This window comes from Miniopterus natalensis, chromosome 10 (assembly GCF_054644295.1).
Source record: "Miniopterus natalensis isolate mMinNat1 chromosome 10, mMinNat1.hap1, whole genome shotgun sequence".
Classification (NCBI taxonomy): Eukaryota; Metazoa; Chordata; class Mammalia; order Chiroptera; family Miniopteridae; genus Miniopterus; species Miniopterus natalensis.
Window position 1 is genome coordinate 39128699 of NC_142090.1, and position 26788 is coordinate 39155486.

Genomic DNA, 26788 nt, shown 5'->3' on the forward strand with positions numbered 1-26788 from the left:
CCTTGAGACTCATATGTCAGTAGAGGTCACAGTGTGTACCTAGCAACCCTGATTTTCTTAGATATCCACCAATTCCCCCTTATGACTCAGGTGAAGGTGATTTATCCCCAGCCCAGGAGTAAAATCCTGATTGCTCTAAGCCAATTAAGGTATTTCAGAATGGAAGCCATCCCCCTTGCCAGGAGATTGATTTAATGGATGACAATTAAACATGTAGGAAAGTTTGCTAGAGTTGTTCTTGGAAAATTTCCTTATTCATAAAAAGAATATGCCAAGAAATGGCCTTTCCCCCCACCTCTGTATGTTATTTTTGGATGGATTGCCAGGAACTGCTATAGTTGTTTCGCTATCAGCTAGTAATGTAAGGGTAAAGATATTGAAAGAGCCTGAGTCCTTCATGCCAACCAACCCCTCCTCCATGTTTCTGGCCCTTCCTCTATACTTCCTATTATATGAGATAATGAACTTTCTTATTATTTAAGTCAAGTTGAACTCTCCATCTGTAATAAAGTAGTAGTTACCAAGAAAGTTGTTTAGGAACTCTTTATTCATTTATTCAGAGCTCTCTCCAATAGCTCAGCTGGCAGAGTGAAGGACTGTAGCCACGCGTCTGCCGTCATCATTTATTCAGATATCATTCATTCATAAAAAAAAATTCATAGTAGGGCATATAAATTATATCTTAATAAAGCTATTTTTAAAAAGACAATCCCCTCCCCCCCCAGACCAAATGGTTTGGCACATAAAGTTTTCTTGAACTGAGTTGACTGTGTGGCCTGGCTGTGCCACTTTGCAGTGTTTTCCATCTCCTTTGGCACATGTCCCAAGGTGATAATTCTTTCTCCTTTGGAAGTTATGCCACTGGATGTGAACTCAAATCCCCTTTATTCTGTGCAACCATCCAGAAAAACTCTGTATAAATATCCTAGTCAATAAAGAGAGAACAATTGAATGGAATGTTTGGAAATGTTGTCAGGCACTTCCCTTGAAAAAAAAGTTCCCAATCTATAATGTTCCTACTCTCTAATCTATAGTAATAGAATTGGAAGGGTAATCCAGGACAAATGAAAATGAGATAGGAGCACTATGAGATAGGAGCACCAGAAGATGAGGGGATACAGTGCTCTTTCTAAAAGGTTTGGTGCAACAGAGTTGGTATAAATAAATATAATGCAGATGTCTAGCTTTGGAGCAGATTTTAGTTGGTTAGAGGAAAAATGAGGTCCCACTTCCATTAATGGTTGAGTGGTTTGTATCAGACCAACCATTCCACATGTAACACTTATAAATTGTGGACAAAATATAAGGAAACAACTATATGAACGCATTAAAAAGTGACCAAAACAGGCAGAAAATGGAGGGGAGTTAACACTTAGAAGAAAGGAAAGAAATCCGGTGAGTTTTCCATTTTTATGACTCTGCCTGAGGGCAGGGTCCGGTCAGTATTATACAGGGTAGCCAAGGCTCAGAAACTGTTCATGTGTGCAGGCCCACAGAAAAGCCCCAAGACTGAAAATCTACTTCTGTAAGCAGAGAGCAGTGAAAAACTGAAGTAGGCTGGCCATTCCAGTCTGTTAATAGAGTTTATTAGGGGAAACTTACATACAAGGGATGTCTTAGGTGAGTGTAAGACAAAATCGATCCCTGTGCCAATTTGCAGGTACCAGAAAATTACATAGGGTAAAGGGTATGTGAATACCATCAGGTACAGGTATTACTTTACATTTTTGGCAAGGTCAGGACAACAATCTGTTCCAGGAATCAGCACTTAGCAGGATGCGAGGGAGGAGTACTGATTTACATCAGAATGAACATTATTAAGATTAGACAGTCTCTAAGTGGCGTTTTCAGAAAGCAATCTCTGTTCTGGCCCAGGTCCAACTTTCTGGACAGACAGTGGTCACATGGAATGGTTTCTCCTCCACCCAAACTTGGAATTTTACAGGTCAAGTATTCAGAATCAGTGGATAAAACAACCACAGCCGAAATGTAAAGGAGAATATTCCAGAAGAGAGAGTCCTAGAGGGACCCCCAGTTTATGTGTATAAACTCTGTCTGAACATCTGGCTGACCCCTGCATTATGTGTGTGAAGAGCAGAATCCAAGTAGCCTCTATGCGAATAAAAGAACAGAATTTGCAGCTGCTGCCCAACATAAAGGAAACAGAGTTTGGAGTTTGAGTAGCCAAATTAACTGTCTGCTAAAACAAAATTCAATATTCTTGAAAAGAAAATAACAGAGTTCAGAGTCTCTACAGTGTATCATTCACCATGTCCAGGATACAATCCAAAATTACAGGACAAGAGAAGAAACAGAAAAATGTGACCAATACACAAAAGAAAAGATAATAAATGGAAACCAACCTGAGGATGTTTTAAAATTAGCAGGCAAGAATTTTAAGGTAGATACTACAACTATACTAAAAAATGTAAAAGAGGAGTGACATCAGAGCAATGGTAGCATGAGAGATACCCTTGGCCTCTCCCCCTGAAATTTCAACATATTAACCAACTATAATTAAACAAAGAAATCCCTACTTAACACAGAGGCAAGCATGAGAGACCTATGCATTGAAACACCTAAAGGTGGGCAACCAGGAATAAGTGTGGAGGTATGAAGGGAGGAGAGCTCAGACACAGCCCTGCAGTGTGGAGACAAGGAGAGGGGAGGAAGCTGCTGGCAGCAGGCACTTCCTTCAGCTGGCCAGGAGGAACAGAGAGCTGTGGGGGCCAGTACAGCACAGCTAGCAGAGAGAACAGTAACTGAGCCAGCAGATGCCTGACAGAGTGTGGGGTCCTGCTGTATAGATATCCACTGTCAGGAGGGGGTGTTTCTGACAAGGAAATAGAACCACAGAGTCCTGCCCCACCCCCAACCTGGGTTCCTAAAACGTGCCTCCCATTGCCCTCGATGTCTTTGTAAACCAAGCGTGACTGCAGTGGAACTACTGTTTCCCTGTGACTCATCTTCCAGTTTGGTGTTTGGGACTGGACCCCATGGAGGTCCAGGGCCACCATTATTGTGAGGGAAAAACAAACCCCACCACCAAGCAGTGCAGCTGTACTGCCTTACAGAAGCCAAGGAGGTCAAGTCTGGGAGTTCACAGAGATAAAAAACAGTCTTGTGATTTAGTGCCACCTCCTGGAAAATAGTAGAAAGAGCTCCTGAGAAAACACTGCTATAGAAGAGATATATATGCCTAGACAAAGGAGAGAAGCAAATACCGTGAATAACCATTGTAACAAGGATGATCAGAAAGAAAATTTAAAATCCCCAGAAAGCAAGCTGAAACACATGGAAATATATGATAGAAATGACATAATTTTCAGGATTGCAGTTCTCAAGATACTCAATGAGATACAAGAAAATATAGACAAGCAATTCAGTGCACTCAGAAAACAAATCAATGAACAAACAAGTACTTTACCAAAGAGACTGAAATGTTAAAGAAGAAGCAATCAGAAATCCTGGAAATGCATGAAATTAAGGCGATTATGAATGACCTACTAAGCATAGAAGACAGAGCCAACCAGATGGAGGAAATAATTAGTGGTATTGAAGATAGGAATCTAAACATGACACAGAGAGAAAAAGAGAGAGACCTGAACATAAAGAGAAGTGAAATAGCTTTACAAGAACCATCTAACTCCATCAGAAAAAGCAATATTAGAATAATAAGCATACTGGAAGAAGGAGAGAGGGAGAAGGGAACAGAGAGTCTATGAAAACAAATAGTGGATGAAAACTTCCCAAACCTATGAAAAGAACTAGATCCTTGATCCAAGAAGCAAATAGAACATCTAGTTCTTCAGTCCAAAGAGGCGCTCTCCAAAGCACATTGTATTAAAATTGTCAAAAAGTAATGACAATGAAAAAATTCTGAAAGCAGCCAGGGAAAAGGAAGAAGCGACTTCCAAAGAAAAACCCATCAGAATTTTATCCAGTTTCTCAGTAGAAACTCTACAAGCTAGAAGAAAGTGGAATTAAATATTTAAACATCTGAAAGACTTTACCACCAAAAATATATCCAGCAAAATTATCCTTCAAATATGAAGGAGAAATGAAGACATTCCTAGACATACAAAAGCTGAGAGACTTTATCACCAGAAAACCTCTATTGCAGGAAATACTCAAGAGAGTTATTCTACCTGAAACAAAGAACATAAGGTGATAACACTATGAGTAAGATCACCAAGAAATAGCAAAACCAGGAATAATTTGTGACAACAAAAGCATAAAAGGTGAGGGGGTAATGGCCTGAACTGGTAAAGGAGGGTGAACATCAGATGCACTCAAAAGAAAAAAACTATTGTATATATGCAACTTTATTTTTTATAAACCTAGTGGTAACCACATACAAAAATCCCCAAATCAGGACACATAGCTTAAAAAAAAAAGTGCACAGAGGAAAGAATTATGAAACACCACCGAACAAAAGCAACAGGCAGAAGTAAAAAGGAAAAGAACTAATAGAGGCACAAAGCTACCAGAAAACAACAGATAAAATGGCTCTAGGAAATCTTCATACATCAATAATTACCCTGAATGTAAGTGGTGTGACTTTACCAATAAAAGAGGCACAGAGTAGCAGAGTGGATCAAAAAACAAAACCCAACCATATGCTGCCTTAAAGAGACACATCTAAGCTGCAAAGACAAAGGTAGATTCAAAGTAAAAGGGTGAAAAATGATTCTTCAAGCAAATTACATCCACTGAAAAGGAGGTATAGCCATACTTATATCTGACAAAATAGATTTCAAGACAACAAAGATAACAAGAGACAAAAATGGACACTTTATAATGATAAAGGGGACACTACATCAAGAAAATATAACACTACTTGATATATATGCACCCAACCAGGGAGCACCCAAATTATAATGAAGCAAATACAGAACTAAAGGGAGAAACAGATAAAAACACAATCATACTTGGGGACCTTGATACCCCATTGACAGATCAACCAAACAGAAAATCAATAAAGAAATATCAGGCTTAAGTGAAACTCGACCAAATGGACATAATTGACACAGAGCATTTCAATCCCAGAACATCAGATTACACATTATTCTCCAGTGCACATGGAACATTCTCAAGGATAGAACATATTTTGGGTCACAGAGCTAACATCAATGAATTCAAGAAGATTGAAATTATAACAAGCATATTTTCTGACCATGATGACTTGAAATTAGAAATCACCTGTAAAAAGGAAGTAAACAAACCCACAAATACATGGAGATTAAACAACAGACTGCTAAAAAGTGGCTGGGTCACAGAAGAAATGAAAGATGAGATCAAAAGATATATAGAAGCAAAATGTTGGATGTGGCAAAAGTAGTAATAGGAGGGAAGTTTATATCATTACAGGCCTATCTCAAGAAACAAGGGAAATCCCAAGTAAACAACCTAATATCACATCTTAAAGAACTAGAAAAAGAAAAGCAAGGGGAATGCAAAATCAGCAAAAAAAAAAAAAAAAAAAGGTATATAAATTAGAGTAGTATTGAATGAAATAGAGAACAAAAAGTCTATATAAAAAATTAATAAAACAAAGAGCGTGTTCTTTGAAAAGATTAATAAAATTGACAAACCCCTGGCTAGACTCTCCCCCTCCGCCAAAAAAGGGAAAAGACCTATATAAACAATCAGAAAAGAGAGAGGAGAAGTCACCACAGATCACAGATATGAAAGGATCATCTTAGAATATTATGAAAGACTATATGCCACCAAATTCAATAACCTAGAAGAAATGGATAGGTTCCTAGAAATATATACCTTCCTAGACTAAATCATGAAGAATCAGAAAATTTAAATAGACCAACAGCAGCAAGGATATTAAAACAACCATCAAAAAGTTACCCCAAAAGCTCCAGGACCAGATGGCTACACCAGTGAATTCTTCCAAAAGTTCAAAGAAAATTAAAAACCTATCCTTCTCAAACTCTTCCAAAAAATTAAAGATGGAATGCTTCCTAACACATTTTATGAGGCCAATATAACCCTGAGACCAAAACCTGGCAAGGATAACACAAAAAAGAAAACTATAGACCAATATCTCTGATGGATACAGATGCAAAAATCCTAAACAAAATACTAGCAAATGGAGTACAGCAGCACATCAAGAAAATAATATATCACAGTCAAGTGCAGTTTATTCCAGGGGCACAAGGATGCTTCAACATATGTAAATCAATCAATGTAATACAACACATTAAGGAAAGAAAGGATAAAAATTACATGATCTTATCAATAGATGCAGAAAAAGCATTTGATAGGATACAACCTCCATTTATGATTAAAACACTCAATAAAATAGGAATAGAAGGAAAGTATCTTAACATGATAAAGGTCTTATATGATAAATCCTCTGCCAATATCATATTTAATTGTGAAAAACTTAAAGCTTTTCCTCTAAAATCAGGAACAAGACAAGGATGTCCACTCTCACCACTCTTATTCAACATAATTCTGGAAGTCCTAGCCAGAGCAATAAGGCAAGAGAAAGAAATAAAAAGCATCCAAATAGGGAAGGAAAAGTAAAATTGCCACTTTTTGCAGATGACATGATTCTGTATATAGAAAACCCTAAAGACTACACCAAAAAACTATTAGAAACAATAAACAATATAGGAAAGTTGCAGGATACAAATCAATGAAAAAATTCATTGTCTTCCTGAATACTAACAACAAGACTTCAAATATAAAATGAAAAAACAAACTCCTCTTGCAATTGCAACCAAAAGAATAAAATACCTAAAAATATACTTAACAAAGAATGTGAAAGAACTATATATTAAAAACTATAAAGCATTATTAAAAGACATTGAAAATGACATAACAGAATGGAAAAATATTCCATGTTCAAGGACTGGAAGAATGAAAATAGTCAAAATGGCCATATTACCCAAAGCAATATACAGATTTAATGCAATCCCCATCAAAATACCAATGTCATTTTTTTATATGGGCAAAGGACCTGAATAGATATTTCTCCAAAGTGGACATACAGATAGCCAAGAGATATAAAAAAATGCTCAAGGTTGATAATCATCAGAGAGATGCAAATTAAAACCACAATGAGGTATCACTTCACACCTGTCAGAATGGCTAACATCAACAAATCAACAAGTGACACATGTTGGTGAGGAAGTGGAGAAGGGGGACCCTAATACACTGCTGGTGAAAATGCAGACTAGTGCAGCCACTGTGGAAAACTGTATGAAGTTTCCTCAAAAAATTAAAAATGGAACTGCCCTTTGATCCAGTGATTCCACTTCTAGGAATATATCCTAAGAATCCTGAAACACTAATCAGAAAGAACATATGTACCCGTATGTTCATAGCAGCGCAATTTACAATAGCTAAGATCTGGAGCAGCCCAAGTTCCTATCAGTAGATGAGTGCATAAAAAACTGTTGGACTTTTACACTGTGGAGTATTTGCAGCTATGAAGAAGAAGGATCTTGTACCTTCTGGGACAGTATGGCTGGAAATGGAGAATATTATGCTAAGCAAAATAAGCCAGGCAGAGAAAGACAAACATCACATGATCTCACTTATATATGGAATCTAAAGAACTTAATAAACTGATGAACAAAAGAGGTTCAGTGACATGGAAGCAGGGTTCAGACTGACAAAATCTCAGAGGGAAGTGGCTTGGTGGGTGGAGAGAAATTAACCAAATAATTTATATGTATATATGCATAACCCAAGGACACAGGCAACAGTGTGGTGAGGGACTGGGGAGGGGGGTAAGGAACGGGTGGAAGGGGACAATGGGGAGAAAGGGGACATCTGTAATACTTTGAACACAAAAAATTCTGAGAAAATAAACAAACGGGACTGCATCAAAATAAAAGGCTTCTGCACAGAAAAAGAAACCATCAACAAAATGAAAATGGGAGAATGTATTTGCCAACGACATATTGGATAAAGGGTTAAAATCCAAAATATATAAGTAACTTATACAACTTAACAAAAGGAAGACAAACAATCCAATTTAAAAATGGGCAAAGGACATAGACAGACACTTCTCCAAAGAGGACATACAAATGGCTAAGAGACATATGAAAAAATGCTCAACATCGATAATCATCAGAGAGATGCAAATTAAAAGCACAATTAGGAATCACTTCACAACTACCAGAATGTCTACCATCAACCAGTCAATGAACTACAAGTGCTGGAGAGGGTGTGGAGAAAAGGACACCCTAGTACACTGATGGTGGGAATGCAGACTGGTGCAGCCACTATGGAAAGCAGTATGGAGTTTCCTCAAAAGATTAAAAATTGACCTGCCATTTAACCCAGTGATCCCACTTCTAGGAAAATATCCTAAGAAACCCAAAACACCAATCACAAAGAACTTATGCCCCCTATGTTTATAACAGTGCAATTTACAATAGCTAAGATCTGGAAACAGCCCAAGTGCTGATCAGTAGATGAGTGGATAAAAAGCTGTGGCACATTTATACCATGGAATACTATGTAACTGTAAAAAGGAAGGATCTTTTATCCTTTGGCACAGCATGGAGGGAACTAGAAAGCATTATGCTAAGTGAAATAAGCCAGTAAGAGAAGGAAAAGTACCACATGATCTCACTTATATGTGGAATATTAAACAAAATAAACTGATAAACAAAGTGGATCCAGAGACATGGAAGCATGGAACAGACTGAGGGATCTCAGAGGGAAGGTGGGGAGGGGGCTGTGGGTGGGGAAAGATTAATCAAAGAACTTTTATGTTTATAAGCATAACCCATGGACAAAGGCATCAGTATGGGGAAATCTTGGGGGTGGGATGGATGTGGAGTAGAGGGGATCAGTGGGGATAAAAAGGGGACATCTGTAATATGCTCAACAATGAAGATAAACTTAAAAAAGAAAAAGAAAAAATACCTATGTCATTTTTTAAAGAAATAGAATGAGAAATCATCAGATTTGTATGGAACCACAAAAGACCCAGAATAGCCAAAGAAATCCTGAGGAAAAAGAATGAAGCTGGAGCCTGGCCAGGGGTGGCTCAGCAGTTAAGCATCGACCTAGGATCCAGGAGATCAGGGTTCGATTCCTGGTCAGGGCACATGCCTGGGTTGCAGCCGATCAATGACTCTCTCATCATTGATGTTTCTATCTCTCTCTCTCCCTCTCCTTTCCTCTCTCTGAAATCAATAAAGATATATTAAAAAAAAAAAAAAAAAGCTGGAGGTATCACCATACATGACTTCAAATTATACCACAGAGCTACAATAATCAAAACAGCATGGTATTGGCACAGAAACAGACACACAGATCAGTGGAACAGAATAGATAGCCCAGATATAAAACCACATGTATATGGGCAGATAATTTTCTTCATTTTTATGTTTTAATTTATCTTTATTGTTGAAAGTATTATAAATGTCCTCTTTTCCCACCTGGATCCCCACCACCCTGAAACCCCTCCATTCAGGCCTCACCACACTATTTTCTGTGTCCATGGGTTATGCTTATATGCATATAAGTTCTTAGGTTAATCACTCCCCACCCACACATGCACCCATGACTTCCCTCTGAGATTCATTAGTCCATTTCATGCTTCTGTCTCTCGATCTATTTTGTTCATTGCTTTATTTTGTTCATTAGATTCCACATATGAGTAAGAGCATGTGATACTTCCCTTTCTCCAACTGGCTCATTTTGCTTTGCAAAATACTCTCCAGTTCCATCCATGCTGTCTCAAAGGGTAAGGGATCCTTCTTTTTTATAGCTGCATAGTATTCCCTGGTGTAAATGTCTGAGGAGATGCTTGATATGCTATCAATCTTCTTGAACCTATAGAGACTTGTTTTGTGTCCTAACGTGTGGTCTATCTTTGAGAATGTCCCATGTGCACTGGAGGAGTTTGTATATTCTGCAGCTTTGAGGTGAAATGTTCTGTAAATGTCAATTAAATCCACCTCACCTAGTGTGTCATTTAGAGTTACTGTTTCCTTGTTGATTTTTCTTCTGAAAAATCTATTCAGTAAAGTCAGTGGGGTGTTAAAGTCCCCTGCTATGACTGTATTACTGTTGATCTCTCCCTTAAAGTCCTCCAGAAGTTTTTTTTTTTTTTTTTCAGCCTGTGTGGGTCTTTTGTTCTGAGGTGGGTCTCTTGTTCATATATTTGGGTCTTGTTTTCTTATCCATTCAGCTACCCTACATTGGGCAGATAATTTTTCAACAAAGGATCCAGTGACACACAATGGAGTAAAAATAGTCTCTTCAATAAATGGTCCTGGGAAAACTGGAAAGGCACATGCAAAAGAATGAAACTTGATTACAGTTTGTCCTCATGTACAAAAATTAACTCAAAATGGATCAAAGACTAAATATGAGACCCAAAACAATAAGTTACATAGAAGAAAACATAGATACCAAACTTATGGATCTTGGTCTTAGAGAACATTTTATGAGCTTGACTTTAAAAGCAAGGGAAGGAAAGGCAAAAATAAATGAAAGGGACTATATCAAACTAAAAAGCTTCTGCACAGCAAAAGAAACAAGATGCCAACCACATGGGAGATGATATTTGCAAACAGTAGCTATGACAAAGATCTGATTTTTAAAATATATAAAGAACTCACAAAATTCAGCACCAAACAACCCAATCAAAAAGTGGGCAAAGAATGTGAACAGACACCTCTCCCAAGAAGATATATGAACAGCAAATAGGTATATGAAAAGATGTTCAACCTCACTAACAATTAGGGAAATGCAAATTAAAACTACAATGAGATACCATCACATACCTGCTAGAGTGGCTATTATCAACAACGCAAGTAATAACAAATGCTGAAGAGGTTGTGGAGAAAAGGGAACCCTCATTCACTGGTGGGAATGTAGACTGGTACACTCACTATGGAAAGCAGTCTGGCAATTCCTCAAAAAGTTAAGAATAGATCTGCCATATGACCGAGAAAGCCCTCTCCTGGGTATATACCCCAAAACTCTAAAACATGTATTCTCAAAGATATATGCACTCCTATGTTCATTGCAGCATTAGTCATGGTGGCCAAGACGTGGAAACAACCAAAGTGTCCTGTGATAGAGGATTGGATAAAGATGTGGTACATGTACACATGGATTACTACTCAGCCATAAGAAGGGATGAAATACTGTCATTTACAAAAACATGGACGGACCTTGAGAATATTATACTAAGTGAAATAAGTCAGTCAAAAAAACCCACTAAAAATCATAAGATTTCATTCATATGTGGGATATAAAACTGAAATTCATGGGCACAAACAGCAGAGTGGTGGTTTTCAGAGGGAAGGGGGTGAAGGGTGAAGGGAGTCTTAATTATGGTGAGGGGAGAAGATATGAATTTGGCTAGTAGGCACACAGGACAATATATAGATCCCATAACATAGAATCCCACACCCTGAAACCTTTATGTTCTTATTGACCCAATAAATTTAATTTAAACATGTAAAGGAAAATACAATTTTATTAAATTAACATACAGAAAATCTAGGCAAACGAACAGAAACTAAAAATAAAATAATAATAACCAAACTGAAATTCTAGAACTAGGTATTAAAATATCTGATATAAAAGATTGACTGGATAGGTTTAACTGCAGATTGGAGATAATAGAAACATGAATTAGTACCCTTTAAGATAAGTTGATAGAAATTATTCAATCTGAAGAAAAAAACACAGAAGAAACCTTGGGAAAAAGTGAACAGAGCTCTGATGACTTGTTGAACAATATTAAGAAGTCTAACATTATGTGTAACTGAAGTTCCATAATGATAGAATGTGTGTTGGTGTGTGTGTGGGGGGGGGGGGTGGGGGTGCATATGTGAAAGAGATTGAAAGCAAGAGAGAGAGAGAGAGAGAGAGGGAGGGAGAAAGAGGCTCTAAAACTTGAAGAATCAATGGCCAAAGTGTTTTCAAATTTGGTAAAATATCCCAGATGGTTGGCAAACACCAATCAGGATAAGTACAAACAGAAACACACCCAAGCACATCATAATCAAGCTACTGAAATCCAAAATTAAAGAAAAATTCTTTATAGCGGCCAGAGAAAAACAGCACATTATAAACAGATCAACAATGATACCTAATGGCAATAGACTTTTTACCAGAAGCTAGACAGCAGGCAATAGAATGGCATTAAGTGCTGAAAGAAAAAAAACAAAACCACTAGAATATTAATCTAATATATATCTAGTAAAAGTATCTAGAGTTTTATATCTCCACTGAAAAATGCCATTTAATGATTAAGAAGTACAAATTGGAAGTTTCAAAATAGTCAAGGGAATGTAGTCAATTATATTTATGCTGTTAGGTGGGTACTAGACTTATTGGGGTCATCATTTCATAAGTTATATATAAATGTCTAATCACTATGTTGTACACCTGAAACAAATATAATATTGTATGTCAACTGTAATTTTTTTAAAATATAATATTTTAAAGGAAAAAAAACCACCCTCAAAAACAAAAGTGAAATAAAGGCATTTAATATAAATGAAAACAAAAGAGTGTTTGTTGTCAGTAGACCAACACTACAAAAAATGCTGAAGAAATATTTAGTACTATGACAAATAGCATCATCCATGTTTTATGTAGTAATTTGCATTTCTCAAGAAGCCAAGCCTGGAACAAAGTTTCAAGTGAAGTAGTTTATTTGGTAGATGTATGGGGGGAGTTGTGTCTGTACCCCACCCTCACAAATTTATATATTAGTCTAATACCCTCAGAATGTAACCGTTTTTGGAGATAAGGGCTTTAAAGAGGTGATTAAGTTAACTAAGGGCTTTAGGGTGGGCCCTAATCTAATATTACTGATATCCTTAAAAGAAGTAGAAATTTGGCCACACACAGAGACACCAAAAATATGAGTGCCCAGAGATGACAGAGCAAGAAGGCAACCATATGCAAACCAAGAACAGAGGCCTCAGAAGGAATTAAACCTGTTGACAGCTTGATCTCAGATTTCTAATTTTCAGAACTGTGAGAAAAAATATTTCTGTTATTTAAGCCACCCAGACTGTTATATTTTGTTATGACAGTCCTAGAAAACTGAACAGTGGGTAATCCCAGGAAACATAGTAATGACAAGGAGAAAATTCTAAGATGTTATAAATTAAAATTACAGAGGCTGGAGGGAGTGACAGAACTGTTAGCCTGTTAATAGCTATGTGTCAGCTCTGCTAATAGTCTTTCACACTCATATATATCTTTTGGAATTCAGGATTAATTCCAGGTGGCTATACCTGCAATTATACAAAAGAGAGAATAGGGGGGCATCTTGGAACTCCGGGAGTCTTGGCTTCTTCTTGACACATGAGCTTTACTCATTGTGCTGTGGACTCTGCTGCAGATGCTGCTGTGTCTGTCGCAGAACTAGCCCTGCTTCACCTTCTCCCGTCCCCTTTGTGTATAGCCAATGTAAATTCCTTCAGAATAACTTACAGCTTTCTCCCCACTACTCCATGTATAAAAATGCTTGCAAATCTCCTGTATGTTGGACATGTCTTTTCTACCTAGCCATGTTGCTGGCGGTTTAGTCCCCATACCCCAGGACTGGTGTTCTTTTTTTTGCTAGCAATAACCTAACCCTTTCTTTTAAAAATATTTTCAGTCCTGGGAGTTGAAATCTTTTGGTTAACAGTAGAGAAGTAGGTAGGAAAGAAAGGAAAAGAAAGACAGCCAATAAAAGTGTTTTATTATGCTCTTTAAGCAACAACCAAAGTGGTCACTCCACTGTAAAGGCCTGAAGGGATATTGCTAAAGATCATAGTAATTAAGAGGACAAACTTTGGAGTCCAGCAGATATGGATTCAATCTTACTGATTATATTTATCTGTAAAATAAGGATAATATTATTGTTTAATGAGAGTAAAATTAAATGGTCGATGTAAAAACCTTAGCCAATATTTGACATATTTTAAGTGCTAAATAAGTACCATTATTTTATCATTTAATTTCATGACAACTCTGTGAAATTCACATAAATGAAGATAATTTTTTAAAATATTTGTAGTAATTAAAATTATTAACATTTAAGTTACATTTGATTGATTATGATTTTAACTGTGTTATTATGGTTTACAGTATTTAGTACAGTGTCTTAGTAAATACTTAAAATACTAAACAATTATATAGTATTTATTCAATAATAATTCATTTATATACACAGATTTTTACATTGAGGGGGTGGGCTGTACTAAGATGATATTCCTTTGTGTTTGGAACCTCCTGTTTTTATAATCAGATACTGTAAAGTACAACACATACATATTATACTAATAATACATGTAAGGTATTGTCTTTCTCTAAATCTCAAGGTTTGGAAAGGGCTTTGGTGAGTCATCAGCCTGATGTCTTGTGGTGATGTGTGACCTTTTCATCTGCCTACTGCCTCCAAGCATGACTTCCTGAAATAAAGCTACATTTTCCTAAATGCTGACTGGTTGTAGTAGCTTTGTTACTGATGTAGTTGCTGCTGCCCAAATTCCTGGATAGGCATCAAGGGTCCTGCTGGCAAACAGAACAGTATTTTGTTACAAAGATGTCAGGTACTTTAGTAAATTACCTTTAATTATGGAAAACTAAAAGGCTCATAACAGAATTAGTAATAAAAATGGATTATCTTTTTATTTTCAGTAATTAAGAAAAATAAAAATTTAAATACAGAAGTTCTAGCCTCACATTTTAAAAAACAATGTTCAGATCATGTAACTGATACTGAAAGATCCAATTTACTTTTAAAAATGTATTATTTGGAGAGGGAAGATGGTGGCACTCTGACAAGAAGCAGAGTGCCCTTGTTTCCAGCCATGGACTGGATTTACAGCTAAAATACTGTAGCTTGGAAAAACAAGAGAAATAAACCTGAGTGGACATATTTTGAGTAAGGAGCACTAAAGAAACATCAGAGTCTGGTAAGAGAGGGGGCTTTGAAAGGGGGAATCCCCCCTGAAACCAGTGTGGGGCTGTGAGACCTGAGAGTTAGAGGCTGAAAAGCTACTTCCCATTAAGAGTGTGGGCTGGCATCCCAAAGCTGGGATCTCAATCCTGGAGTGGAGGAGAAGGGAAGGAGAGCCTGTGAAGGGTGGGCAGAGAGGGACACAGTGTGCCTGTGAGTAGACGACTGCACTTTCCCAGTGAAACAACGTGCCTAATGGCAGCAGCCAGGGTGGGAGACTTTCACCCCAGGTATTGACCACAGGAAAGGCTATCTCCCAGTGTGTGACATCCAAATAGAAAGGGGACCAGAAAGCTGCACTCAGCAGTGACCTAAAGGTACCCTCTGCTTTCCTGTAAGGCATTGTGTAGAGCCCCAGAAAGCATTTGAACTGTGTGGCACAGGGAAATGGAAGAGAGCCCTCCCACTGCCAGAGAGAGAACCTGAGCCACCTGCAGGGTGGATAGGGACTCCAGCCAAAGCTGCCAGTGGGGTGAATCTAGAGATTTTTGACCTACTCTGAGGGAAGCCAGAATAGCATGCTAGGAGCAGCCTCAGTTTTACTGAGATCAGCTGAGCAGGAGAACTGTGTGGGGCTGACTTTGTGAACCCTCCTGCTTGGATCCTAGGAACAGGTGTGCCAGGACCTTGCAGGGTGGGTTCTCTGCATTTTTATTGCTAAACGGGTGTCCAACTTCCTGGCTTGCATTGGGGAGACAGATCAGCAAAAACTGGGAATTGTGTCTGCATTGTGGAAAGTTTGAACTGAGTGCCTTGTGATATCAGCCAACCAGATCTGAGAAATGAGAGGCAGAGAATGCCTATCTCTCCCACAGGCTATAAGCATCACCCCCAACAGGAAAGGGGCTGGTTCAGCTCCCCAAAGGCCCAGATATCCCCTATAGGACACAGTCCTGAGGGCAAAGGGAGAACAGCTCACAGGACAACAGGATAAGAGTAAGACTCTCAGGGACTATTGTTTGGGAACTGGAGGAAAAGCTTAAAACCACTTTTGGAGGCTGGACAGGCAGTGTGCTCACTGGAGTCTATATTATCAAAACCACTGAGTCCAGGCCTCTGAAACTGTCTATAAAGAAAAGGCAACAGATTGAATGCAATCTGAACCTGCAGCAACCCATTGAATGGGGAACTTGAATTGGAGGATCGGGTAGAGACTGAGGAACTAGCTGGCTTTGAAGCAGAGACTAACTTCCCCATAGTGAGTGCCTGACAGCAAAACCTCTAAGTAAGGGGAACAATATCCTGAGCTACACTAGCTGGCCAGCCTGCACCCTAAAGACAGAAGACTCTGGCATAAGACCAGGTGACCACAAAGGGGAGGCAAAATAGCTAACAAGTGGAGGTGGCCCACAAAGAGCCTCAGACCAGCCAACTACCCAAGGACACCAAAGCCAAACCTAGACAGCTCCTGTCATTGGCTGACACACAAGTACCTCTAAGGAAACCCAAAATCAGCACAAAAGACAGTGAGCCTCAGACAACATAACCTGACCAGACAAAACTCACCTGATTGACTTTTATTTATTTATTTATTTATTTAGAAAAAATAGAGAAAAAAAAATTTCTTTTTAAATTTATAAATTGTTTTTAATTTTTAAATTAATTTTTAAAAATTTTGTTTTGTCTTTGTTTTTTTGCTTTGCTTTTTTTCTATTATCAAGATTTTCTTGATATTTTCTGCTTTATTACTGGGATATTGTCATTATAATCAATAAGTTTATTGATTTTCTCTATTGTTTCCCGCATATCTCTTATTGGACTCCTTCCCTGCTCTTGCTTTATCTCTCTCTCTCTTCTTTTCCCATTGGAATAACTTTCTTTTTTTTTTTTTCTTCTCCTCTTTTATTCTCTGTCTTCCTGTCTTTTTGTTTGTTTGCATTTGTCTCTTTATTTTTATTTTTTATTTTCAAGCATTTTCCTACTCCTACTCTCTACCCTTAATTTTTTACTTGCCCTTCTTTCCTTTCAGAAGCTTTCCTCTGCCCCATTTATCTCCTAGTAGATTCTCTATTTTTTTATTTTCTTTTATTATTATTAATATTTTTTTACTGTTAGCAATAATATCCCTCCTCTCTCTCTCTCTCTCTCTCTCTTTGCTTTAGCATTTGTGTTCTCATTTCTTTCTGAATTCTACTTTCTCTTGGGATGTTTTCATTGTGATTGTCAGGATATTTTGTAAGTTACTCTTTGTTACCTAGCAGTTTGGTTGTGTTTTGTTTTGCCCTGTCAGCCCTGTACAATAGCTCACATGATGTGATTGTGGCTGAGCCTCATAGCTGGCCAACCTGAGAGGAGAGTTCTCCTAAGAATGGGTCATCAACAATCTAGACCCAATTACAACAGGAGAGCCCAAAGAATCCACAAAATGGACACCCACAAAAAAGATACACTTAGAGCAAATAACTCAGAAGTATAAGGAAAACACACCTCTGTGTCCAGATAGATATACACTACAAACAAAATCCAATCCCATAAGACTGGGAGACAGCAAATATATTTAATTGACAGATAAAACACTAAGAGTCACTAAAATGGGGAGACAAAAAGAAACAACTCCCAAACTAAATAAAAGGAAAAATTGCCAGAAAAAGGTCTCGATGAGATGGAGTTAAGCAAGTTATCAGAAATAGAGTTCAGAGTAATGGTTATTAAGATACTCAAGGAAATAAATGAGAATGACAAGACATGTAATGGGAAGGTTCAGGAACTTAGTGAAAACATGAAAATAGAACTAGATCTGATAAATAAGAACCAGGCAGAAATGAAGAATACTATATCTGGCATCAAGAATATGCTGGAATGAAATAAAAGCTGGCTCAATGAAGAAGAGGATAGAATAAGTAAGTAAGAAGATAAGATGGAAAAAAACAATCAGAGCAGCAAAAAGAAAAAAAAACACACTTGAAAAGCATGAGGACAGTTTAAGGGAACTCAGGGACAACATGAAGTGAAACAACATTTGCATCATAAGGGTGCAGAGGGGGAGGAAAGTGAGCAAGGGATAATGAACCTGGTGGAGGAAATAATCATAGAAAACTTCCCTATGCTGGTGAGGGTGAAAACCACACAAGTTCAAGAAGCAGAAAGGGTTCTAAACAAGAGGAACCCAAAAGACCCACAATAAGACACATCATAATTAAAGTGGAAAATGCTACAGACAAAGAGAGAATACAATACAGCCAAGAGAGAAACAATCAGTGACCTACCCTGATAAGGGAACCCCCATAAGGCTAACAACAGATTTCTCAACAGAAACACTTGAGCCCAGAAGGGAATGGCATGAACTTCTCAAAGTAATAAAAAGCAAGAACCTGCAACCAAGACTGCTGTATCCAGCAAGGCTTTCATTTAAAATTGAGGGTGAAATAAAGAGCTTCCCAGACAAAAGAAGGCTAAAGGAGTTCAGTACCACCAAACAAGCATTGCAGAAATGCTAAAAGGACTGCTTTAAGGAGAAAAAGAAATATGGAGAAAAAGGTACGTTGGAATAGAGGAAAAAATGGCATTAAATAAGTATATATCAATAGTAAACTTAAATATAAATGGAATACATGCTTCAATCAAAAGACATAAGGTAGTTGAATGAATAAGAAAACAGAACCCATATATATGCTGTCCACAACAGACCCACCTGAGAGCAAAAGATTCACATAGGCTGAAAGTGAAGGGATGGAAAAAAATATTCCATGCAAATGGAAATTAAAAAAAAAAAAGAAGAAGCTGGAGTAGCAATACTTATTTTTGACAAAATAGACTTCAAAATAAAGACCATAACAAAAGAAAACAATGGTCACTACATAATGATAAAGGGATCAATCCAACAGGAAGAAATAACCCTAAAAATATATATGCACCCAATATAGGAGCACATAAATATATCAAAAATTTCTTGGTGGACTTTAAGGGGGAGATTGACAGCAACACAATCATAGTGGGGGACTTTAAGACCCCACTGTCATCATTGGACAGATCATCAAGACAAAAAATGAACATGGAAACAGAAACCTTAAATGAGACACTAGATCTAATGGATTTAATTAACATTTACAGAACATTTCATCCCAAAGCAGCAGAATAGACATTCTCCTAAAGTGCACATGGAACATTCTCAAAAATACAACATATGTTGGGGCACAAAGCAAGTCTCTACAAATTGAAGAAGACTAAAATCATATCAAGCATCTTCTCAGATCACAATGACATGAAACTAGAAATCAACCACTATAAAAAACTCAATAATATTCAAACACATGGAGGCTAAATATCATGTTATTAAACAATAAATGGGTTACCAATGAGATCAAGGAAGAAATAAAAAACTTATTGGAAAAAAACAAAAATGAACACAACAACCTCAAATTTATGAGACACAGCAAAAGCAGTCCTGAGAGAAAAGTTCATAGCAGTACAGTCATACCTCAAGAAACAAGGAAAAGCTCTACTAAACATCTGACACAACTACTAAAAGAATTAGAAAGAGAAGAGTAAGAAAAGTCCTGCGGAAATAAGAGGGAAATAATAAAGATCAGAGCAGAAATTAATGACATAGAAACTAAAAAAAAAAAAAAAAATACAAAAGGTCAATGAAACTGAGAGCTTGTTATTTGAAAAGATAAATCAGACTGATGAACCTTTAGCCAGACTCTTCAAGAAACAAGAGAAAGGAGCCATATAAGTAATATGAGAAATGAAAGAGGCAATATAACAACTGACCTAACAGAAATACTGATTCTAGTATCTTAAGAAAACAGTATGAGCAACTATATGCCAACAAACTGGACAACCTGGGTGAAATGGAAAAATTCCTAGAAACATACGATCTTCCAAAGCTGAATCAGAAAGAATTAGATAACCTGAATAGACTGATAACAACTAATGAAACTGAAGCAGTAATCAAAAAACTCTCAGCAAACAAGTGTCTGGGACTAGATGAATTTACAGGTCAGTTTTACCAAACTTTCAAAGAAGAATTAATAGCTATTTTCCTCAAACTATTCCAGAAAATTCAAGAGGAAGGAAAATTCCAAAGATCTTTTTAAGAGGTCAGCATCATCCTAGCCCCAAAACCAGATAAAGACACAACAAAGAAAGAAAATTACAGGCCAATATTCCTGATGAACATAAATGCTAAAATCCTCAACAAAATATAGCAAACTGGATCCAGCAATACATTAAAAAGATCATACAACACAACCAAATGGGATTTATTCTAGGGAGGCAAAGATGGTGTAATATTTGCAAATTGATGAATGTGATACATCACATAAACAATAAATAGGACAAAAATCATATGATCATATCAATAGATGCAGAAAAAGCATTTGACAAAATCCAGCACCTATTCTTGATAAAAAATCTCAGCAAAGTGGGAATAGAGGGATCATACCTCAACATAATAAAGGCCATATATGACAAACCTACAGCCGACATCAGACTCAATGGTCAAAAACTAAAACCATTTCTCTCAAAAAGGGGAAAAAGATAGGGTTGCCCACTTTCATCACTCTTATTCAAGAGACAGAAAACATTCAAATTGGAATGGAGAAAGTAAAAGGGTCATTATTTGCAGATGAGATGATATTGTACATAGAAAACCGTAAGCCTCCATCAAAGTACTACTAGATTTAATAAATGAATTTGGCAAGGTAGCTGGATCCAAAATTAACATCTGAAAATTGATGGCATTTTTATACACCAACAACGAACTCTCAGAAAGACAAACAAAAAAGAAAATACCACTTACCATTGCAACTAAAAAAATAAGGTACCTTGGAATAAACTTAATCAAGGATATAAAAGAACTGTACTCACAAAACTACAGGACACTGAAAAAAGAAATAGAGGAAGATATAAACAAGTGGAAGAATATACCATGTTGAATGGATTGGAAGAATTAATATCATTAAAATGTCCATACTACCAAAAGCAATCTATAGATTCAATACAATTCCTATTGAAATACCAACAGCATATTTAACAGAGCTAGAACAAACATTATAAAAATTTATATGGAACCAAAAAAGAACCAAAATAGTCATAGCAATCTTGAGAAAGAAGAACAGAGTTGGAAGGATCACTTTACTGAATATCAAACTATACTACAAAGCCACTGTAATCAAAACAGCCTGGTAGCCTGGCCAGGTGTGGCTCAGCGGTTGAGCATCAACCTAGGATCCAGGAGATCGCAGTTCAATTCCCAGTCAGGGCACATGCCTGGTGGTGGGCTCAATCCCCAGTTGGGGGCGTGCAGGAAGCAGCCGATCAATGATAACTCTCTCATCACTGATGTTTCTATCTCTCTCTCCCTCTCTTCCTTCCTCTCTCTGAATTCAATATAGATATATTAAAAAACAAAACAAAATAAAACAAAAAACAGCCTGGTATTGGTACAGTAATAGACATATTGATGAATGGAAGAGAGTAGAGACCCAATAGACCCAAGCCATTATGGTCAGTTAATATTTGACAAAGGAAGCAAGAGCATACAATGGAATAAAGACAATCTCTTCAATAAATGGTGTTGAAAAAATCAAACAGGTATATGCAAAAAAATGAAATTAGATCACTAACTTACTCCATATATAAGAATAAATTAAAAATGGATGAAAGACTTAAATGTAAGTCCCGAAATCATAAAAATCCTGGAAGAAAACATAGGCAGTAAAATCACAGACAGCTCATGTAGTGGATTTTCACTGATACATCTTCTAGGGCAAGAGAAACAAAAGAAAAAATAAACAAATGGGACTATATAAAAATACAAAGCTTCTGCACAGAAAAAGAAACAGCTTCAAAATACAAAGGAACCCCATGGTATGGGAGAACATATTTGCCAATGATGCATCTAATAAGGGTCTAATTTCCTAAGTGTACAAAGTACTCATACAATTCAACAAGAGGAAGACAAGCAATCCAATTAAAAATGAGCAAATATTCTAAATAGACACTTCTCCAAAGAGGACATAAAGATGGCCAAAAGACATATAAAAAAATGCTCTAGGTCGCTAATCATCAGAGAGGTGCAAATTAAAACCACAATGACATATCGCTTCATACCTGTCAGAATGGCTACCATCAACGAATCAACAAATGACAAGTGCTGGCCAGGATGTGGAGAAAGGGTAACCCTAGTATACTGGTGGTGGGAATGCAGACTGGTGCAGACACCATGAAAAACAACATGGAGATTCCTCAAAAAATTAAAAATGGAACTACATTTTGACCCAGTGATCCCACTTCTAGGAATATATCCTAAGAATCCTGAAACACTAATCAGAAAGAATATATGCACCCCTATGTTCATGGCAGCACAATTTACAATATCTAAGATGTGGAAACAGCCCAAGTGCTCATCAGTAAATGAGTGAGTATAAAATCTGTGGCACATTTACATCATGGTGTACTATGCAGCTGTAAAGGGAAAGGATCTTGTAGCCTTTGGGACAGCATGGATCAACCTGGAGAAAATTATGCTAAGCAAAATAACCCAGGCAGAGAAATACAAACATCACATGACCTCACTAATATGTGAAATCTAAAGAACTTAATAAACTGATGAACAAAATAGATTCAGTGACATGGAAGCATGGATCAAACTAACGAATCTCAGAGGGAAGGGTGTGGGTGGGTGGGGAGAGATTAACCAAATAATTTATATGTGTACATACATTACCCATGGACACAGACAATAGTTTGTTGAAGGTCTTGGGAGTGGAGTGGGTGCAAGGTGGAAGGAGTCAATGGGGGAAAAAGGGAACATCTGTAATAGTTTGAACAATAAAAAAAAATTATTTGAGAGAATGTTGAAAACATATTTCAATAGTTTTATTTTATTAAAAGCATGATAAACATTTTTTACTTCAATGAAAGAAAAAACAAATTTGTATCTATATTGTAAACAGTATGAGAAGTGGGGAGATTAAAAAAAATGAACTGTACTCTCAATAATAAAGATTTTTTTAAAAAGAATGAATTGCTTTAAAATATTCACTTATAAGAGATAAAGATGGTAGCAGAGTAGGTGCAAGCTACACTCACCTCCTTCCAGGCCCAAAATGGAATTACAACCAAATTATAGGAGAATCGTCCTGAATAACCAACTGAAGACTAGCTGAAGACAGGTCTTATAGCCCAGGATTTACAGAAGCCACATAAGGACTTGGAGGGAGAACAAGACATAAAAAGGGCAGGCCCTGCTTCCATGGGTTATGGCTGAGGTTCTGGAGTGATATTTCAGCTGAGAGAGTTCCCCCTGAGAAGTATGGGGTCTAAACAGCAAGCTGGGCTCTCAGCCCAGAGCACCACAGCCAGGAAGAGGTGCCCACATAACATCTGCCTATGAATATCAGTGGGGTTTCTATCCATCAGGGAGAAACAAGAGTCCATTGGAGGCACAGGTGCCCTCTTAAAGGGTCGACATACAAAATCACATTCACACTACTCACCATGGGCTCGTGCAGACTAGAATTGCATGAAGAGAGATCTGTTAGAATCATCTGCTGGGATACCAGTAGACCCACCCTCTTGGCTCTGGAAGCCCCATCTGTCTGATACCTAGTGGCTCCACCCTGTCAAGGTCAGGGGAAAAACAGACCCATTTTTGTGGCTCTGGGAAGGGGGTCCACAATACCACCTTCTTGAAAGCCTGACCAGCACCTCCCCATTATGGGACAACCACTTGCTCCTACCTAGTGACTCATTGTAAACCTACCACAAGCAATTTGAGTACTGCCAGAGGGTCATGATTGAGTCCAGCTGGCACTCCTATAAGTGAAGGCCTTGAGACTTTGACCTGCCCAGGAGCCTGGTGCTGGTAAAAGCCAGTCTTGGCATGTAGCTTGATCCTTCCCACTGTCACGCACTCAGACCCAGTAGAGGCAGCCACAAACTGTGGATCACTTGTAGTTACAAACAGGTTGCCCAGGACCAGTTATGGACAGCATCTTATATTGGCCTGTGCCAGAGTCCTTCCTAAAAGACCAAGAACCAGCATACCCAGTGGCCAGCATCAGACATCAGAGCAGGATCTAATTAGCTTTACAAGTGCGATATCCAAAGGGTGACCTCAGCAGACACCAAACCCAGTTGAGGTAAATTCTACTTCAGGTGGTCAGCACCTGCATAGCAGCCCAAATGCTATGGTCAGGGTTGAGACTCACAGTCATACAAACTGAGGGTTTATCCCATGTACAAAGATGACAATAGCAATCAAGACTCAATTACAACAAGTGGGTCCATATGACCCACAGAGGGGACATTCCTGGAGTACCCAGCTCAGGTAATCAAGGAGACTGCACCAATGGACCCTGTAAGACACTTACCACATAAGGCCATCACATGAACACTTGGAGCCAAAACAGAGAGACAAAGAAACAGACCACAAATGAAATAAGAGAAATACCCAGAAAAAGAGCTAAATGAAATGGAGGCAAGCAATTTACCAGAAAAAGAGTCAAAGTAATGGTTATAAGGGTGCTCAACAGCATGAAGAAGGACATAGAAACCAAAAAAAGGACCAGTCAGAAATGAATAATACAGTATCTGAAATGAAAAATACACTCAAAGGAATAAACAGGAGGTTTAATGAAGCAGAAGATCAAATCAGCAATTTGGAAAACAAGGTAGAAAAACACACCCAATCAGACAGCAAAAAGAAAAAGAATTAAATAGAATGAGGATAGTTAAAGGGATCTTCTGGACAACATAAAGAATATCAACATCCTCATTATAGGAGTACCAGAAGGAGAAGAGAGAGAACAAAGGATTGAGAGCTTATTTGAAGTAATGACTGAAAACTTCCTTAACCTGCTGAAGAAAATAGACATACAATTTCAGGAAGAGCAGAGAGTCCCAAACAGCATGAACCCAAAGAGGACCCACACTAAGACACATCATAATTAAAATGCCAAAGATTAAAGACAAAGAGAGATTCTTAAAAACCACAAGAAAAAAACAATTAATCACCTACACGGGAGCTCTCAAAAGACTGTTAGCTGATTTCTTAACAGATTTCAGGCCAGAAGGGAATGGCATGGAATATTCAAAGTGATGAAAAGGAAGGACCTTTAACCAGGACTACTTTACCCAGCAAGGCTATCATTTAAAATTAAAGGAGAACTGGAGAGTTTCCCAGATAATAACAAGTCAAAGGAGTTTGTTACCACCAAACTAATATTACAAGAAATGCTAAAGGGCCTAATTGAAGAAGGTGAAGATGAAAGAGGAGGAGGGGGAGGAGGAAGAGAAACAGAGGAACAGAGTTAAAAGAATAAAATAGCAATAAATACTTACCTACCTATAATCACTTAAATGTAAACAGCTTAATGCTCCAATCAAAGGACATAGGGTAGCTGAATGGATAAGAAAACAAGACCCATATATATGCTGCCTATAAGAGACCTACCTCAGAATGAAAGATATACACAGACTAAAAAGTAAAGTGATGAAGAAAGATATTTTATGCAAATGGAAATTTTAAAAAGCTGGGGTAGCAATAATTTTATCTGACAAAATAGACTTTAAAACAATGGCTATAGTAAGAGACAAAGAAGAAAACTACATAATAATAAAGGGAATAATCTAACAAGAGAATATAACCCTGTAAACATTTGTGCACCTAATATAAAAGCATCTAAATATGTAAAGCAAATATTAATGGGAAAAAAGGAGAGATTGGCAGTAATAAAATCGTAGTAGGGGATTTTAACACCCCATTGACATCAATGGATAGATCTTCCAGATAGATAATCAACAAGAAAATGGAGAACTTGAATTATACATTAGATCTGATGTATTTAATTAATATCTTCAGAGCATTTATCCCCAAAACAACAGAGTATACATTCTTTTCAAGTGCACATAGAACATTTTCTAGGATAGACCACAGGTTAGGACAAAACACAAGTCTCTATAAATTTAGGAAGATTGAAATCATATCAAGCATCACTTTTGACCATAATGTAATGAAACTATAAATCAATGCAATAAAAAAAGAGTGAAAAACACAAAGACATTGAAGCTAAATATGGGTTATCAATCAGATCAAAGATGAAATAAAAAGATACTTTGAAACAAATGAAAATGAGAACACAACAATCCAAATTCTATGGGACACAACAAAACCAGTCCTAAGAGGGAAATTAATAGCATTATAGGCCTATTTCAAGAAACAAGAAAAATCTCAAATAAACAATATAAATCTACACTTAAAGGAACTTGAGAAATAACAACAAAGTCCAAAGTGAGTAGAAGGAAAAAAATGATAACGACATAAGCAAAAAAAAAAAAAAAAAAAAAAGGACTAGAGTCTAAAAAACAACAATATAAAATATCAGTGAAACCAAGAGCTAGTTCTTTGCAAAGATAAACAAGATTGACAAATCCTTAACCAGACTCATCAGGGAAAAAAAGAAAAAAGAGGACCCAAATAAATGAAATCAGATATTAAAAAGGAGAAGTAACAACTGACAGCACAGAAATAGAAAGAATTTTAAGAAAATATTACAACTATATACCAACAAATTCAACAATCTAGAAGAAATGGATAAATTCCTAAACACATAGAATCTTCCAAAATGAAATCAGGAAGAATCATAGAATATGAGTAGACATTATTGAATTTGAAGCAGTAATCAAAAAACTCCAAACAAACAAGAGCCTTGGCTTCAAAAGCTAGGTGGTTTCACAGGTGACTTTTACCAAACATTCACAGAAGAACTAACAACTATCCTCAAACTATTCCAACAAATTCAAGAGGACTGAAAACTCCCAAGCTCATTTTATGAGGCCAGTATTATCCTAATTCCAAAACCAGATAAGGACAGT